The 19,487-nt window shown below is 41.3% G+C and overlaps 1 long non-coding RNA gene across 1 annotated transcript in view; it reads left to right on the top strand.

Annotated features, from left to right (window-relative positions):
* Positions 1 to 12,807, top strand: part of LOC129144702 (uncharacterized) — a 38,101-nt gene extending 25,294 nt beyond the window's left edge. Inside the window, exon 4 of the long non-coding RNA XR_008549140.1 lies at positions 11,119 to 12,807. This is a non-coding gene — a long non-coding RNA (uncharacterized LOC129144702). The remainder of the gene's footprint in view (positions 1 to 11,118) is intronic.
* The last annotated feature ends 6,680 nt before the right edge of the window (positions 12,808 to 19,487 follow it).

Genomic DNA, 19,487 nt, shown 5'->3' with positions numbered 1-19,487 from the left:
GAACAGCTATACTTATATCAGATAAAACAGATTTCAAACTCAAAAAGATAAAAAGAGACCCCAATGGTCACTACATTATGATCAAGGGGACAATACTTCAAGAAGAAATAACACTCATTAACATATACTCACCAAACGAAGGAGCACCAAAATATATCAGACAACTGTTGTCCTCTCTGAAAACAGACATCAGAGAAAACACATACGTAGTGGGAGACTTCAACACACCACTATCAACAATGGATAGATCAACAAGACAAAAAATAAGTAAAGAAACCAAAGCTCTAAATAAGGACCTAGAGCAATTGGGCTTAACAGACATCTATAGAACACTAAACCCCAAAAAAACGGAGTACACATTTTTCTCAAGCGCACACGGATCATTCTCCAGGATCGATCACATACTGGGGCACAAGACAAACATCAACAGATACACCAAGATTGAAATCATATCAACCATCTTTTCTGACCATGAAGGCATCAAACTAGAAATAAACCATAAAAAGAAGGCAAGGAACTTTCCTACTTCATGGAGATTAAAAACCACACTACTGGAAGACCACTGGACTAATGAGGAGATCAAAGAAGAAATTAAAAAATTCTTTGAATTGAACGACAAGGAGGACACCAATATCCTAAATGTATGGGATGCAGCAAAAGCAGTAATAAGAGGAAAATATATAGCAATAGAAGCTCACATCAAAAAACAAGAAAGAACTCAAAGAAACAACCTAATCTCGAAGCTCAAAGATCTAGAAAAAGAACAAAAAAAAAAACCCCAAAACCAGTAGAAGAAAAGAAATAATAAAAACAAAGCAGAAATAAATGAAATTGAAACTAAAAAAACAATCCAAAAGATCAATGAAACCAAGAGCTGGTTCTTTGAAAAAATCAATAAAATAGACAAACCCCTAGCCAGGCTCACAAAGGAAAAAAGGGAGAAAGCACAAATAAACAGGATCATCAATGAAAGAGGAGAAATCACAACGGACACAGCAGAATTCCAAAGAATAATCAGTAACTACTATGAACAGTTATATGGAAACAAGTTTAACAATCTAGAGGAGATGGACAAATTCCTACAACTCTACAATCACCCAAAGCTAGATAAAGAAGAAATAGAACACCTAAACAGACCAATTACAAGCAGCGAAATTGAAATGGTAATCAAAAACCTCCCCAAAAACAAAAGCCCAGGACCTGATGGATTTACAAATGAATTCTACCAAACATTCAGAGACGAATTAGTGCCTATTCTTCACAAACTCTTCCAAAAAATTGAGAAGGAAGGGACAATACCAAACACGTTCTATGAAGCCAACATTACACTAATACCAAAACCAAACAAGAACAACACAAAAAGGAAAAATACAGGCCAATCTCCCTAATGAACACTGATGCAAAAATCCTCAATAAAATTTTAGCTATCAGAATCCAACTATGTATCCATAAGATAATTCACCACGACCAAGTAGGATTCATTCCAGGGACACAAGGATGGTTTAACATCCGAAAATCAATCAACGTTATCCAACACATCAACAAAAAGAAATATAAAAACCATATGATAATATCAATAGATGCTGAGAAAGCTTTCGACAAAGTGCAACACCCATTCATGATAAAAGCCCTTGAAATTCTTGGGATACAAGGAACATACCTCAACATCATAAAGGCCATCTATGACAAGCCAACAGCCAGTATCATTCTCAATGGTGAAAAGCTGAAAGCAATTCCATTAAGATCTGGAACAAGACAAGGATGTCCACTCTCACCACTGCTTTTCAATATAATACTGGAAGTCCTAGCCAGAGCAATAAGACAAGAGAAAGACATCCAAGGAATCCAAATAGGAAAAGAAGAAGTCAAACTATCACTATTTGCAGATGATATGATAATATACATAGAGAACCCCAAAAAGTCCACAGAAAAACTAATTCAACTCATCAATCAGTTCAGTAAAGTGGCAGGATACAAAATCAACACGCAAAAGTCAGTAGCCTTCCTATACACAAACAATAAATCTGAAGAAGAAGAAATCAAAAAAACCATCCCTTTTTTTATTGAAACAAAAATAATCAAATATTTGGGAATAAATCTAACAAAAGAGGTAAAGGACCTATACAAAGAAAACTATAAAACACTGTTAAAAGAAATAGAAGAAGACACAAAGAAATGGAAAGACATCCCCTGCTCATGGATTGGAAGAATAAACATTATTAAAATGGCCATCCTTCCAAAAGCAATATACAGATTCAATGCTATTCCAATCAAAATTTCAATGTCATTCTTCAAAGAAATAGAACAATTATTGATGAAATTCATATGGAATCACAAAAAACCCCGAATAGCCAAAGCTCTCCTGAAAAAAAAAGAAGGGAATGGAGGCATCACACTCCCAGACTTCAAACACTACTACAAAGCCATAATCATCAAAACTGCATGGTATTGGAACAAGAACAGACATATAGACCAATGGAATCGAATAGAAAATCCAGAAATAAACCCACAGATTTATGGTCAACTAATCTTTGACAAAGGAGCAAAGACTATGCATTGGAGCAAACAAAGTTTGTTCAATAAATGGTGCTGGGAAAACTGGGTCGCTACATGCAAAAGAATGAAGCTTGACCACTACCTCACACCATACACAAAAATCAACTCAGAATGGATTAAAGAACTAGACATAAGACCTGAAACCATAAAATATATAGAAGGAAATATAGGCGAAACACTACGTGATTTGCACATCAAAGACATCTTTACAGACACATCACCCAAAGCAGTGATAGTGAAGGTGAAGATAAACAGCTGGGACTACATCAAATTAAAGAGCTTCTGCACAGCAAAAGAGACAATAACAAAAACAAAGAGAAACCCCACCAACTGGGAGAACATTTTTGCACACAACACTAATGATAAAGGACTGATCACAAAAATCTGCAAAGAGCTGATGAGACTCAACAACAACAAAGAAAAGAATCCAGTCAAAAAATGGGCAGAAGAGCTAAAAAGAAACTTCTCTGAAGAGGAAATGCAAATGGCCAACATGCATATGAAAAAATGTTCAACATCACTTGTCATCAGGGAAATGCAAATCAAAACTACCATGAGATACCATCTTACACCAGTGTGAATGGCACATATTAAAAAAACTAGCAACAACAAATGTTGGCGAGGGTGTGGAGAAAAAGGAACTCTTCTGCACTGTTGGTGGGAGTGCAAACTGGTCCAACCACTGTGGAGAGCTGTGTGGAGATTTCTGGACCTACTAAACATAGAGCTTCCATATGATCCAGCAATTCCACTCCTAGGTATTTACCCAAAGGACACAGAAACATCAATTCCAAAGAACACCTGCACCCCTATATTTATAGCAGCACTGTTTACAATAGCTAAGCTTTGGAAACAACCCAAATGCCCAAAAATAGATGACTGGATCAAGAAGATGTGGTACATATATACCATGGAATATTACTCAGCATTCAAAAAAGATAAACACATGCAATTTGCAGCAACATGGATGGCACTGGAAGGGATCATGCTCAGCGAAATAAGCCAAAAAGAAAAAGAAAAATACCGGATGGTCTCACTCATAGCAGGCATCTAGAAAACTTAAATAAAGGACCAGGAAAACGAATAACTATAAGAAAGTGAAAATCAAAATCAACAAAAAACTACGAACCAGAGACACTTTTAGGGGGGCGGGGGTGGGAGGGGAGGGATTGGGGTCAGAATGGGGGGGCTGCAATTGTATGGGGAATATAAAAATAAAATTTATTATTTAAAAAAAAAAGAAAAAAAAAGTCTTTATGCAGGAAAAGAAAATATGAGTAAATTAAAAACTGATTACCTCAAATTAAAAAGTGTTTACACAGGGAAAGAAAATATGAGTGAATTAAAAAGATATCCTACCAAATCAGAACAAATACTTACACATTATATAACCAACAAGGGGTTACTATCCAAAAAATATATAAAAACTTACTCAACCAGATAATAAAAACAAGCTAATAAATAAATGAGCAGTAGATCTAAACCTACAATTCACCAAAGAGGCTCTCCAGAAGCTATCCAATTGATGTGCTGTCTTCTGGTAACAGAGTGAGGCAACAGATCCATGAAAAAGTGTTCATTATCACTTTTGAAAAGGGAGATGAGATCAAATACACAATTAGATATCATCTTACATCTGAGAGGGTGGTACATATCAAAAAGACCCCCAATAACAAATGCTGAAGAGGATGCAGAGAAAGAGGAACCTTATTACATAGTTGGTGGGATTGTAAACTGCTATAGCCATTTTGGAGAGCTATCTGAATTTACCTTAAAAAAATAAAAGTGGAAGCCTCCCTGGTGGTGCAAGGGGTTAAAGACTTGTAGGGGCAGGATGGGCACAGAGCAGGTTTTCTGATCCGGCAGTTGGGTGAAGGAGGAGTCCTGGAGCCCTCGGTAGGTTTCTCAGGCTTTTATTGAGCTTTACATGTAGTGCAGCATCCAGGTACACGGCAGGCAGGGGTGCCAGGGTGGGGCCAGGAGGCCACTACGCCTCCAAGCCCCCAGCAAGTCTTCACTCTGGGCTTCTCTAGCTTCTCTCTCACCTTCTCTCTCCTGCCTCTCTCCTGCTTCCCTTTTGCTTCTTCTCCTGCTTCTTCTGGTGACTATCTCAATACTCCTCCCATGGCCCACAGAAGTAAACAAGATAGTTTGCAACAATGTAACTACTGCAGGTGCCCCATCAGGCAGGGCAATCCTAACTGTGGGAGGGCAGAAAAGCCTGAAAAACCATTTACCCTATAGCACAGCACTGTGAAGCAATCCACCTCTGCAGCAAGAGTTAGAACCCCGGGCTGGCCAGGGAGAAACCCACATGGCGCAGCAAACCTCTTGTGGCTCACCCGCTGCTCCCCTCAGCAGTGTATTTCAGTCAGTCTGCCTGTTCTGTTCCCCACTCTGTCTCTGGTGGATCCTCCCCCCGCCTACCTCTGGCCTGTACCCCAACTCTTGTATGCATAAATAAATATTTAAAAAAATAAAATAAAAGTAGAAATACTATATTACCCAGTAATCCCACTCTTGGGCATCTATCCAAAATACATGAAACTACCAACTCAAAAAATTACATTCTCTACAGTGTTTATGAAAGTATTGTTTGTAATGACTAGAATATGGAAACTATCTAAGTGTCCACTGACAGAGGATTAGATCCAGGAGAAATTGTATATCCACCCAATGGAATACTTTTCAGCTATAAGGAAAAATAAAACATTGCCATTTACAGACAGTATTACAGATAGTAAAGCAAATCAGAATGTCAAAGACAAACTTGGACATTTCCATAGCAGACAAATCAGTAAGTAAAACACCTATAAAATTTATTGAACACACTAATAAATGAAGTGTCTGAGTTTAAGAAGGAGGGATCAAGGGAACGGGTCGAAGGGGTCTTTGGGCGTGGCATGGAAGAGAAAAGAAACAGGGAAACTGAATGACCTTAATGGAAAGACGAATGTTTGCGTTCAAAAACTATGATCTAGGGAAAAAAAAACATACATGGGATCAAAAACATTAAAACCAGCCATGTATGTTTTTATTTACTTATTTTCAAGTGGTTTGAAAATAATCAGCTAAGACCCAGTGTGTAGAAAATTACAAACAATATTGTAATTTTGCATTTTCAAAATCATGTGTTTAAATAATCTAAATAGAACATTGTGTTCCATTAATATCCTTCACTCTTCAAGAGTCCTCTTTAGGTATTTATAGTCCTTGTTAAAGGCTGCAACTGTCAAAGTTTACAATGACTTTTCACACATTCCTGTTTGACTCATCAGCATCATTTATAGATGTGCTACATGGCATTAAGAATATATCTTAATTTGTACCTCTTAAAAGTCACTCAGTATCCATGGATAGTAAACAATACAAAGATGTTTAACATCATTATCTAGGTGTTCCAGCTAAAGAGATACATTGCCTTCCTTTAGCCATTAAGAAAAAAAATCAACGTATTTGGAACATTGTCATGAGCAAGAAGCTGTAAAAGATGCAACCTACTACGGTGGATAAAACTAATATGCGGATATTGACCGTATAACTATGCCAAGATGAGGTAGTAAAAATTATTATTTTTAACATATCAGGAGAGACTTTTTGTTCTAACACTTAAACTTTCAAAGAATGGTGTCCCGTACACAGAAAGGAAGAAACTTCCAGGAAGGATCAATACAAATAAATACCAACAGGGGCACAGTACATGTTCCAAAGGAGCTAAAGAGACCCGACATGGACAGCAGCCCACCTAAGAAACTTTCAAATCCCAGGCTGAACAATGTAGAATTTGGTTTTTAGACCAAAGAGTTGGGGGCAGGGAATGACAAGAGATGAAGTGTTTTGCAGTAAAATCCATATGGCAACAGGCAAGAATTTAAGATACAAGTCATAAAGTTTAATCCAAATGAGATGAAAAAGGATCTGAACTAGAGTAATAACAACAGCAAGGACAAAGTTATTTAGAGATATTGCATAGGTAGAAGGAAGAGAATATGTTAAAAGCCAACTTGACATCCATACCTCTAAGTGTTAAGAGTTACACTATGTTAAAGAATATGCATAGGGCCTTCCTGGTGGTGCAGGGATCAAATACAGCACTATCGGGCTACCGACAGCCACTGCAGCACAAGTTCGATCCCCAGCTGGCTAGGGAGAAACCCACATGGCTCAGCAGACCTTTCCTGCCTCTCCCGCTGCTCCCCTCAGCAGTGTATTTCAGTAGATCCGCCTGTTCTGCTCCCCACTGTCTCTGGTGAATCCTCACACCGCCCCCCACCCCCACACACACACCTCTGGCCTGCACCTCTAGCTATTGAAAGCATTTGGCTTATTCTTGGCCAGTTGACGTGCCAGTTACTGATCTCAGAGATTAGTCAATGACACTAAAAGAGATTGATGGATAGAATCTCTCGTCTGCCTGACTCCTAGGGTTACGTAACTTGAGGTGCACCTTTTATATTGGCTCTGTTTCCCAGAGGTAATGAGCATCAATTTAAAACAGTTAACCACATTAGTCACTTGCTTTATGACTGAGTCTTTATTGGTTTCCTTTCTTGCCCTAACTCACTCAGTCCCCTGCTGTTGTTTCCTGGGATGATCTTGCATTAACTACTTGCAATGGAATCCTTGTCTCACACTGTGTTTCCAGTTGAAACCAAGGGCAGTATCTCTTGACAAATATATCTTGCTTTCTTTGTTGGCCTGAGAGAAATCTCTGAAGACCAGAAGCCTAAATCATACAGGAATTCAAGACCAAGTTATTCTCATTTCTCCCTCGTAATGCTCCAACTAAAACCAAAATCACAAAATGTCCATTAATAAATCACAGAGAGTAAGTGTTTCCCCTGGATGACTCATCCTTCAGTCTCACTGGCAGAGTTCCCAGACCTCTTGGGGAAGGTTGGTGAGCTCTGACTCAGGCCATCCTCTCAGGTTCAGCAGGTATTTCTGCCCTAACATGTTTCAACTAAGTAACTAGAGATTTTCACCATCTTAGGGTCATAGGATTATAAGAGTACCAATTCCCAAGACCCAATGGTTCACATGTCGTGGTACCTTCACATTTGTAGCAAATGTAGTATCGCTAAGTCTATTTTTTATTATGAACACAAGCAAACAAAAAACACAATTATATGTATATTTTTTAAATGTTTATTTTAATTCTAAGTCACAGTTGTAACTAAGATGTGGAAGATTTGTGTTCAAACTCCGAATGCAACTTTAAAAGTATATAATTTCACACAGGCCATTTGGAACAAATGAAATATTTCTTTTAGCCAGCCAAACATGTAGTAAGTATTCATGATAATTTATTTTAAAAGATCCAGTAATACTTCATTGACTTATTCAATTAATATTGAATGAATCACAATGCAATATTTTTCCTACCTTCCTACCCAACACATTGCAGTCTATTGGGGATAAGATACATTGTTTTCCTTTTTCGTTTTATAAATTGAGTTAAAACTAATGTATATAATTTTACATTCACTGCAATATTATTTACAAAAGTCAAGTTATGGGGGCCTCCCCGGTGGTGCAGTGGTTGAGCAGTGGCTTGCAAAGCTGCCAGCAGCCTCTGAAGCTCCGGTTCGATCCCCGGCCACGAGGCGAGGGTCCCACATGGCGCACAGACCTCTCCTGCCGCCCGCTGCTCCCCTCAGCAGTGTACCTCATCACTCTGCCTGTTCTGCTCTCCGCTCTGGTGAATTCTCTCACCCTCCCGCTCCTCTGACTGTACCCAGTGCTTGTATAAAAATAAAATAGATAAATCTTTAAAAAAAAAGTCAAGTTATGGAATCAACCTAAGTGCCAAAGGACAGAGGAGTTGATTAGGACAATGGTGTGTGTGTGTGTGTGTGTGTGTGTGCAATGGAATAGTACTCAACAATTTAAAAAAATGAACTCTTCCCATTTGTGATGATTTGGATGGAACTGGAAGGAGATTATGCTAAATGAAATAAGCCAGAAAGAGAAAGACAAATTCCAGATTATTTCACTCCTATAGAGCCTATAGAGAAACAAAACCAGGGGTCAGACAAAACCAAACCAAAACAAACTTTACAAATTTTACTGTAAAGTTGAGGCTATCTGTGGGGGAAGGACAAGTTAGAGAGCAAAGGAATTAGGGGCATAGTTGACCATGTAACTATGGTTACATTTGTGGTTCAGCGTGGGGTGGTAAAATATATCTGCAAAGATGTGATCCTTTAGCTCTGAGTCATATACAGTTGTTGCACACAAATGTTACCTCAATTAAAAAAAAAATAATAATAAATCCATTTATTGAGCTTTGCTTTCTGTCCCAACATGTGATCTATTCTTAAGAATGTTCAATGTGTGGGCCTCCCTGGTGGCGCAAGGGATTAACTCTCAGCACTATGAAGCTATCAGCAGCTACTGCAGCACGAGTTCGATCCCTGGCCAGGAAGCTGACCCCACACAGTGCAGCAGACCTCTCCTGTCACACCTGCTGCTCCCCTCAGCAGTGTATTCCAGTAGATCTGCCTGTTCTGCTCTCCACTCTGTCTCTGGTGAATCCTCTCACCCCCAGCACCTCTGGCCTGTACCCCAATTCTTATATGCAGAAATAAATTTTTTAAAAAAATTCAATGTGCACTAAAGAAGAATGTGTATTTTACTGCTCTGGATGGAGATAGAATGTTCTGTATATCTAAATTATGTCCATCTAGTCTAAATGTGTCACTTCAGATGGATGTTTTCTTACTGATTTCTGTCTGGAGGATTTATCCATCGATGTAAGGGGCATTATCCATTATCCACTGATGCAGGATACAAAGCACACATGAGAGCTGCAGGGGTGGTTCTGGCAAATGTTGGGCTAGTAGCAGTATCCACTTGCTGGCCATCTGTTTTAGTAGGCCCTGGCATGTTTGCGAGCCGGCCTGCAAGCAGGCATTACATAGATAGCAGGAGCCTAGCCTATTTGTGGGCAGGGGACTTCTTGCTCATTGTCTCTTGACCCCTGGCTAGCCAGGCTACTTTCACAATCTGGATGAAATGCTCTTCAGAGATTTGACCTTGGATGGAAGATTGGTTCCTAAATGGTGCCCACCCATGCTGTTAATGGCAAGTTTTCTGAAGGTTGCCTAGATAATGCCTTCCAGTAACCCCCAATACCACATGATTTCCTAGTGTTCTTTGCCTCCCGGCCCAGTGCTGTAAGGATATTACACGTGGTTCCTTCATATGGGCTGTGCCTTGCTCAAACAGGGGTTATTGGGCCTCCCCTGGTGGCGCAGCGGTTCAGCACTGGGCTGCGAAGCTGCCCGCAGCCTCTGCAGCGCCGGTGCAATCCCCGGCGGCCAGATAGTGTCCCACATGGCGCGACAGACCTCTCCTGCTGCGTCCGCTGCTCCCCTCAGCAGAGTATTTTGTCAGTCTGCCTGTTCTGTTCCTCACTCTGGCTCTGGTGAATTCTCTCACCCTTCCGCGTTTCTGACTGTACCCAGTGCGTGTATAAATAAATAAATATTTCTTTAAAATAAAAAAATAGGGGTTATTGTTTTGAGTCCCAGAGCAAGTGCGTCTAGTCTCATCCCTATTAAGGGCCTCTTAGTCTCTACTGTCTTTTCCATTTTCCTGGGATTACTTCCCTCTGTCCCAGGGCGTCCCAGAGCTTGTCTCAGCTGTGCAGAATCATAGGCTTGGGGCATTGGGTATTTGGCACACCCCTCCTCCTGCTTCTGAGGGAAAAGTCCAACACCTAGAGCTTTTGGGTCTTGCTGCCTTTGTGCTGGTGTTCCTCCCTCGGTGAGAGCATCTGTCTCATCCATTCTTCTGGGTGTTACCTTTTTATCCTTTGTTGGGGAAGCACTACTTGTCTGGGTTTCAGGTCAGCGTCTGTACAGTTTAGTCCATATTTAGGTATAGATTTGTTGTGAGCATAGAGGAGGTAGCACAAGTTCTTCCTATTCTGCCATCTTAGGCTCCCAGATATACTGCTTTTAAATTAATAATTAATTAGGGTATATACAATATATTACATCAAATTTAATATTGTTCTGCAACCATCCCAGGCCAGGTAGGCTCATCGTCAGTTCAGGCAGCTTAAAAGAGAAACTGGGAGCCCTTGGCATCATCCCCACAGGTCTTTTAATATACACAGGAGAAACAAGTCAGCAGGGAGACAGAACGTGGGCCCCTCTGTGAATCCCTACATGATTTTTCCTCTGGGCTTTCTCTGGCATTCTCTCATAGTCACTTGTCGCTGTTCTGCTCCTCCTTCTCTGTGATGCCACCCTGATAGCCTCAGCCTCCAGGCTCAGGTGTGCCCACTTACACATGCCCACACCATACTGCAGGTGTCCACCATCAGGCATGTGTGCCCTGAGCCCACGCTCCCAAGCATCTCCTGAATTAACATAATAGGGGCCTCAGGTGATAGCCACAGCAGCCAGGGGTGTAAAAGGCTGACCATTTCACTTCCCCTACAAATATATTATTGCATATTAATATTAACTTGGATGATAATTGTAATGGATACTAGTTTTCCTTAAATGGAGCAACAGTAAAAATGTTATCTATAATCTCTATGCTTTGTAGACCACAGAAGAAGGCAACCCAGGGCCTTCCTGGTGGAACAAGGGGTTGAGACGCAACCTATGAAGCTGTCCACAGCCACTGCAGCGTGAGCTTGATCTCCAGCCAGGTTGTTGCCCGCATGGCACCACAGACCTCTCCTGGCTCACCTGCTGCTCCCCTCAGCTGTGTATTTCGGTAGATCTGCCTCTTCTGCTCCCCACTCTCTCTCTGGTGAATCCTCTCACCCCCTATACCTCTGGCCTGTACCCCAGTTCTTGTGTGCATAAATATTTTTTAAAAAGGCAACCCAAATAATGCAAAAACAATAATTTGAGGGATATATACATTCTTACATTCACTGTAGCACTATTTACAAATATTTTGATACTTACATTTACTTATGCTTTATTCAGCATATGAAATTTCATAACCTTATGATTCTTAAGGACCAGTCTCTTTTCATTACCAAAATATTAACATTTAAATGCTTCATACCAAAGAAAATGAGAATGAGAGATTCAACCTTGGGTCATGTAAGTGTGAAGAGAAAATTATAACCATGTAGGGCATTGTCATGGTCCAAGGGAAATGAATGGCTGGTCTGGCTAACTTATCATGTCACGCCACTAAAATTGCCATCAGTGTCATAAACTGGTATCTATTGGTTAAGTGTTGAGAGGTCTGGAAAGTTTAATATTCTCCTGCCAAAAATATCTAGTAGTATGTTTCATTGATAAGTGTAGCAAAAGCTCACCCTGCTTCCCATTGTTCACATTTCCAAGTTTTATTCTTACCTGAGTGTTATATTTTGCATTCCTTTAGCCCTGTTTAATCCCAAACCAGCTATTCCTGTAGCTGCTCCTCACATGCCATTCCTCAAATGGGGAGCACAGAGGACACACACCCTCCCAGCCCGCTCTCACACCTCTGAAGGATGAGCAGGATGCCGGTGGAGATTACTCAATGTGGGAAGAGCTCTTAATAAAGTGGCTCCGGTCCTGCCAGTAGGTTTAGTGAAGTGCTTAATTGAGACCAGAAGAGATGAAGCTGACACCGTAACTAAGCCATGATGTGTTCATCATCTAACACCTGGGTCTCAGATCTAGTTTTCAAACTGTGTCTAGTGCCCTATAAAAATATCACCAAGTTTCTTAAAAAAGTGGCAAAGGGGTGTCTATTAGGCCTCCGCAGGTTGTTCAGACCTTCACCGTAACCTTGCCTTCTCATCTTTGAAAGAGTAAATGTTCAAAAATTTTAAGAACTGTCTGCATTTTAAATAATGACTTATTCCGACTTTGAGAACAAATGTAACCTAGGTCTTAGTTCTTGAAATCTCAGAGATATCTTTTATCAAGAGAAAGATGACTTCATCTCTGCATTTGAACACTGTAGGGTAAGTGATTGTAGGGTAAGTAAAAGGTACCAGGCTTTTCTGCCCTCCCGCCATCAGAATAGATGAGAGAACCCTGTGATCCTGCATGCAAGCCTGATGGCGGGCACCTGAAGTGGGTACACCTGGGCTGAGAGACTGGACTTTTCAGGGCGGCGTCACGGGGATGCCAGCAGCAGCAGAAGCCAAGAAGCCGAAAACAAACAGAAGCTGAGAGAGAAGCAGAGAAGACTGGAAAGCCCAGATAGAGTGAAGACTTGCTAGGGCTGGGAGGCACCCTTGCCTTCTGTGTACCTGGTAATCCCAATAAAAGACCTGCAAAAAACCACTGAGGACTCTGACTCCTCCTTTACCTAGTCTGCTGGATCATAGAAAACCTACACTGTGTCATTCCCGACCCTACAGTGATTATCAGGCTTTTCTGCCCTCCTGCCATTAGGATTAATGATGGATCCCAGTGGTCTCTATCACTGGTGAATCCTCTCACCCCCCCACACCTCTGACCTGTACCCCAGTTTTTGTATGCATAAATATTTGTTTTAAAAAAAGAATTAACTTAGGGACTTTCGTTTCTGAGATTGAACCAAAATGCATGTGAATAGATGACCACTAAGTGATTTACTTAGAAATAGTTCTAAAGTCACCCTCCTGAGATCCCGAAAATACTTCAGTCTCAAATTTTAGTCAAAATAATTAAATATTACACTTCAAAGATAAGGAAAATGGAGTTCTTATGGCGGTATTTTAACTCATTACTATGACTATGATGTAGGGTAAGTGAAAAATTATCAGGCTGTTCCACCTTCCCGCCATTAGCATTAATGATGGATCCCAGTGGTCCTGAATGAATGCCTGATGGCGGGCACCTGGAATAGGGTGTGGGCACACATGGGTGGGTACATCTGGGCTGAGACTGGCTTATAAGCATGGCATCATGTTGACAACAGGAGAAAAAGAGTAGAATGAGAAGAGAGCAGACCCAGCGGAGAAGCCGAGACCACAAGAGAAAGCCAGGGAGCCCAGAAAGAGTGACGATTCGCTGGGGGCTGGGAGCCTTGCCAGCTTCCTGTCTCAACCCCTACCCCCGTGGCACCCCTGCCTCCTGTGTACCTGGAAAAGTCAATAAAAGCCTGAAAAGCCACGAAGGGCTCCAGGACTCCTCCTTCATTCTTCTGTATAGGTTCCGTAAAGAACCTGCTCTATGCCTTCCTGCCACTACAAATACGTATCATACATGTATTACTCTTTTTATGAAGAAAATAGGGATCAATTTGTTACAGGGCAGGGAGAGGGGCACCCCAGATCCCGCAAACCTGCCTACTCTAAATGGGTTCTGCCATCCGCCACATCAACACAAAACATATGAGACTTTAATGGGAAGGAAGTTTAATATAATTAGGAAACATACAGGAGAGGCAAAGAATATAGTTTCTAAATCAAGCACCCAAAGTTTCCCATCCCCTCATGGGTAAAAGTCCACCCAAGCAAGATTGGCCCAGAGCAAGGCCCCAAAGCCTGCCCCAAGTCAAAAGCATTTTCCAGTGGGGACCCACAGAAAAGGAGCAGAAACAACCAGACGAGTCTGGAAGGAAAAGAGCAAAATCAAAATCAAGACAAAAACTGCCATTGTCACCTCCCCACTGGTCTCCCACCCACATCTGTGTCACCCAGTCCACGACCAAAAGGCAAGCACAGTTTCTTCACGTGTCTCTCTGCTCCATGTGCCTCCTCTGGGTCTCCTTCTGGCTCCATCCTGCTTCCTTCCTTCCTCAGTTTCCTCTGCGGCTTCTTCCCTCCCTCTCAGCCCCACCCTCCCTTGGGTGGGGCAGGAAATCTGGAAACTCCCCCTTTCCTGGGGACCACCCTGTTATAAATTCTTCAATTAAACATGAAACCATTTTACTTTGATTCTAGAAGGAGATTCTCATTAGAATACAGTCTTTGTGTGTGCAGAGAAATCAGAAATTATTTGTCCAGTATACCATCTTTCATGTTGTATTTTAACCAATTCTTACTAGAGAAATACTAAAAGAACAAAGGTGGCCAAAAAGCTAATGAACCAACACCATTGTTTTGTTTTATTGTTAATGCATAATTGAATCAAGGAAGCAGACTCATGACAAAAATAGGTTCATTCCACAAATGCATGGATGCTTTGAATTAGAAAGTCTAGGACTATAATTGAGCACATTAACAGATTAAAGAAGAAAGACCATATGGTCCTCTTAAGAGATGAGGAAAAAACGTTTTGAAAATTCAACACCTGATTATAATAACATTTTAAGTAAACTTGAAACAAAGTTAATGACAGGGGTTTAATCACAAAAACCTGACTAAATATCTAGCTGTATGGTGTCTGCCAAATAAAGAAACTAAAGTGCAAAAAAACAAAGAAATTTGACTAAATAAGTTAGTAGTGATTAAATCATTGGGTAGATATCTGGAAGAAATTATACACTGAGCTTTTTGGTAACTATAGGGTAAGGAAAAATGTCACACTTTTCTGTCCTCCCGCCATCAGGATAGATGATGGATCCTTGCGGTCCTGAATGCATGCCTGATGGCGGGCACCTGGAATAGGGTGTAGACATAGGTAGATGGGATTCACCTGGGCTGAGACTGGGCTTTTAAGGGCGGCGTCACGGGGACGCCAGCAGAAGCCGAGGAGAAGCCAAGAACAAACAGAACCAAGAGAGAAGGCCAGAGAGCCCAGAGTGAAGACCTGCTGGGGGTTGGGAGGCCTGCCAGCTTACCGGCCCCCCAGCACCCCTGCCTGCTGTGTACCTGGTAATCCCAATAAAAACCTGCAAAACCACTGAGGACTCTGACTCCTCCTTCACCCGGTCTGCATGGGATCAGAAAACCTGCACTGTGGTCCTTCCCGCCAGCTACAGTAACTCTGTAAGTAGTTCACATAAAGCAATTTTAACTTGGAGTTTTTTGACTTGGTTCTTATGATTCAATTTAAGAAAAAGGTAAAACTTTTTTAATATTTTTACATTACCTTACACATTAATTCAATTATTAAATACAATCATATAGTGCCGTTTCAATTCTCTGAGAGACTGCACAGCCAAGAGTTATACTGTCCGCTGTAAATTCGTTTTCAACCTACAGTCTTCGATTTGCTGTGAATGGATGGGAGGCCAAAAAGGAAAGAAAGGAACGCGGTTGGGGAGAGGAGTCCATGTGAGACATCTCTAAAAACTTAGTGGGGAGAGCCACGCTGACTAACTTTTATCACTGTGTACGCTTTATTTCGATAGCAACAACAAAGCATACAGCTTAACCTTTATTTTTGCCTCCCAAACAATAAATTCCACATAAAGGCCACATCAAAAATTTCTGAAATGCAGTGGAGAGGGAGGTGAGAATGAGGGAGGTAATGTGAGGGAGGCGTTGGCACTGGGGCTGTGGTGGTGAGTGAGGGAAACATGTGCACATGTTGAGGTATGAAGATACACTCCCCAGATTATAAAACTGTGTAAATGAATGGCAAATTTAAAAAAATGAATAAAAATATCAGAAATGTAATCCTCTATAAGAAGGTGGGGGGGGGAGAAAATCACCCATACCTGTTTATATTTACAGGATGGTTAATGTAATTGGTCCAAGTTATATTGTATGGTTGATTTAATGCGGAAGCTGAAGGACATTTATTCCAATTTTGTCATTTAGGAAAATCTTCATGCTGCCATATTATATGATTATTGATGGAGGACAAAAATAGAAAAAAAAACTGAAAAAGGAAGCCCACAAAACCAGAAACCTGGCTCACACCAAGAGGTAGGGGCAGAAGAGATTAGCATAACCATCCACACAGTTGTGGAAACTAGTATCCTGAGGATGGACAACAATAGTATCCTGAGGCAGATGCCTAGATTATAAAGCTTAACATCCAAGCAGGGATCACACTGCTGTAGGGAGTGTCTAGAGCAGAGGCCCAAGGGTAAAGATATGGAGATTGAGCCCATTGTGGAATATCCAGTCCCTTTCAGATTCTGCATAGTTATCCAAAATTAGCAACCAACTGATGGCTCACAAGGAGTGAACCCCTCCCAAACAGAAGACTATATATTAGTTCAGTGTCTGCACAGGCTAAGGGCAGCACTCCTACTGCCCACCTGTGACTATACTATGCAGGTGCCTCTTTTCACCAACTCTCTCCCTCTGCAGGGCAGCAGCTTTCTGGCTGCCTGTGACCTGCACCTGCTGGGACTGCTCTTCACTGACCTCCCTCAGTGGAGGCCGCTCTCCTCAAGTCCGCCTGCCTGCAAACATGCAGGCCTCACTCAGCAAACCTGTCCCTTTCCCTAATAAAGCTGCTCTTTAAATATAACTACCGTCTCTGTCTTGTGGAGAAACTTGCCTGGGAAACTTGCCTGGTGCCGTTGAAACGGAAGCTCTGGTGAAACCTTTCCCAGAGTGAACTCAAGAACCCCGCACTCCAAAAATGACAATTATGATGACAATGAGTGGCAATGTCCTAATCTTTGAAAATTACACATTAATAATCTTTGCCTTTAATAAACCTACAAGTGATTCAAGACTACAATTGTAATGAACCACTATATTTTTTTTCCCCAACAAAAATTTAAATACAGATAGAATCAGCTCTGAGTAATCCAAACAAATTAGAGTCATGGCATAGTCAAAAGACATGAGAAATAAAAATAATTTGCATTAAACTCTGATGTACAGTACATGTTTGTTTTTAAGGTTGGAGTACTCTCTATTGTTTGCTTAAATCAGCATTTCTTAAACAGTGTTCTGCAGAATCCTACTTTGTAAAAGCTGTTAATAGATCTTCTAAGAAGAAAGAAAAATTCTGTGCTTAAAGAAGTTTAGAGACTGCATGTCCAGATCCTTAGGAGATTTGTAATGTGTTGCTATACATTAAAGGATCTAAGAAGTCCCACAGGAAAAATAAAGCTGGACAATCTTCACACAAAATATTATTCAAGAATGATACTGAAAGGTCCATGCAGGGAGCTGGAATGCAAAAACCCACCTAGAAAAAAATCAGACAAGGGCGTCCCCAGTGGCACAGTGGGTTGAGGGTATCTCTGTGAAGCTGTCCGCAGCTTCTGCAGCTCGGGTTCGATTCCCGGCTGGCCAGAGAGATTCCCACATGGGGTGGCAGACCTCTCCTGTCTCACCCGCTGCCCCCCTCAGCATTGCGTTTGGTCCATCTGCCTGTTCTGCACCCCACTCTGCCTGTGGTGAATCCTCTCACCCTCCCATGCCTCTAGACCGTAACCCAGCTCTTGCATAAATAAAATAAATCTTAAAAAAAAGGAAAAATCAGACAATAAACCTCTTCCCACACTACAAATCTTTTTTGCCCTGCAGACTCCCCCTCCCTCCTCGACCCCGCCCTGCCATGCAAACCCAGTTTCCCACCTGAACTCTCCTCACCCTAGAAAAGCCTGCCTCCCCCTGGCAATGTGCTCAATTTCACTGACCCCCACCTTGGGTCCATGAATCTCACCTGGGGGCGCAATAAAATTTTCCCACCTGTGAGAAACTTGGCCTGGCACTCCTCTTTACCACGCGGATCCTTTCAGATACATGATATTTTATGAAGAATGTACCCATTGAGCAGATGGGGTAAAGGTGGAGGGTCCTGGAGCCCTCAGTGGCTTTCGCAGGCTTTAATTGGGATTTACCAGGTACACGGCAGGCAGGGGTGCCCAGCAAGTCTTCACTCTTTCTGGGCTCTCTGGCATTCTCTCATGGCCTTTTCCTCTCTCTTCTAGTGGTCTGCTGTCCTGCTGGCATCCCTGTGACACTGCCCTTATAAGCCCAGTCTTAGCCCAGGTGCACCCACCTACGCCTGCCCACACCCCACTCCAGGTGCCCGCCATCAGGCATGCATTCAGGACCGCAGAGATCCATCATCAATCCTAATGGCAGGAGGGCAGAAAAGCCCAATTATTATTCAATTCAAAACCAAAACTACTATGTACAATGCACGTGACAACTTGGGAGAGAAGACCTCAGTCTCACCAACTTGCTAATTTTTCAGCCAACTGAGTAGCGTGGAATGTTTTAGCAGTTGCACAATTTTCTTCTCCTTTTGTAAGGAAAAAACCCTAGGTGGTTAAAAATTAATGCCAAGAGTACTTGCAAGGAATAATGTTGCAAATTATTTTCTATCCGTGCTACATTTTCACTTCTGGTGTCCAACATCACCAAAATCTGCATCACAGCACTGTGGCTGATTTTCACATGATAGCACTGAGTTATCAAGAAGTTAAATTAATTCAAATATGTTCTGTTTACAAGGGAAAGATTCATATTATGTAGTTTTGACTTAAACCCTTGAAAAAGTTAGGTATGAGAAAAGAACTTTGCTTGTAAGGATGCAGTTGAGAGCCAACTCTCGTCAAACGGCTCAGGTTAGAATCTTGATTCTGTCCCTTTCAGCACCTTGGTCAAGTTACTTGACTCCCTCAGTCTCTGTGTCCTTATTTGTAAAATGGAATCAATATTATGATATGCTGGTAGGGTAGTTATGAGCATATGATTTAGCAAAGTATCTCACATTGTAAGCGCTTACAAAATCTTATCTGCAGGATTAGCATTACCACTTTTCATATACTAAGACATTATAAATCAGATCCCTTAGGAAACTAGAGACATTTTTTTTTTTAGTGAGGTGAGTATATTTGTTTAACAACTGATTTTTCAACTGATTTTCTTTTAAAAATATTTCTCACAGGTTATGTACATTCCACAACTTTCATGTTTAAGAGGATTATAAAGAGCTATGTCCTGTCCTAGTTGTCACTTATCAATCGATGCATTTTTTTAATGATCCTCTTCACCTCTTTTGTGTATGGAAACAACCATTTTCCCATTTTTGGAGAAAAATCCATTTCTCCCTCTTCTGACAGAAAATTCCTTTTTTTTTTTTTTTTTTTGAGAAATAACCTCTGGCCTCTCAATTCATGCACCTTAGGCAAGTTGATTTCCACTACTTCCCTAATGTATACAT

Source organism: Talpa occidentalis, unplaced genomic scaffold (assembly GCF_014898055.3).
Source record: "Talpa occidentalis isolate TD23 unplaced genomic scaffold, MPIMG_talOcc4v2.1 talOcc4.6, whole genome shotgun sequence".
In the NCBI taxonomy this organism is placed as follows: Eukaryota; Metazoa; Chordata; class Mammalia; order Eulipotyphla; family Talpidae; genus Talpa; species Talpa occidentalis.
This window is presented reverse-complemented; position numbering and strand designations above follow the sequence as displayed.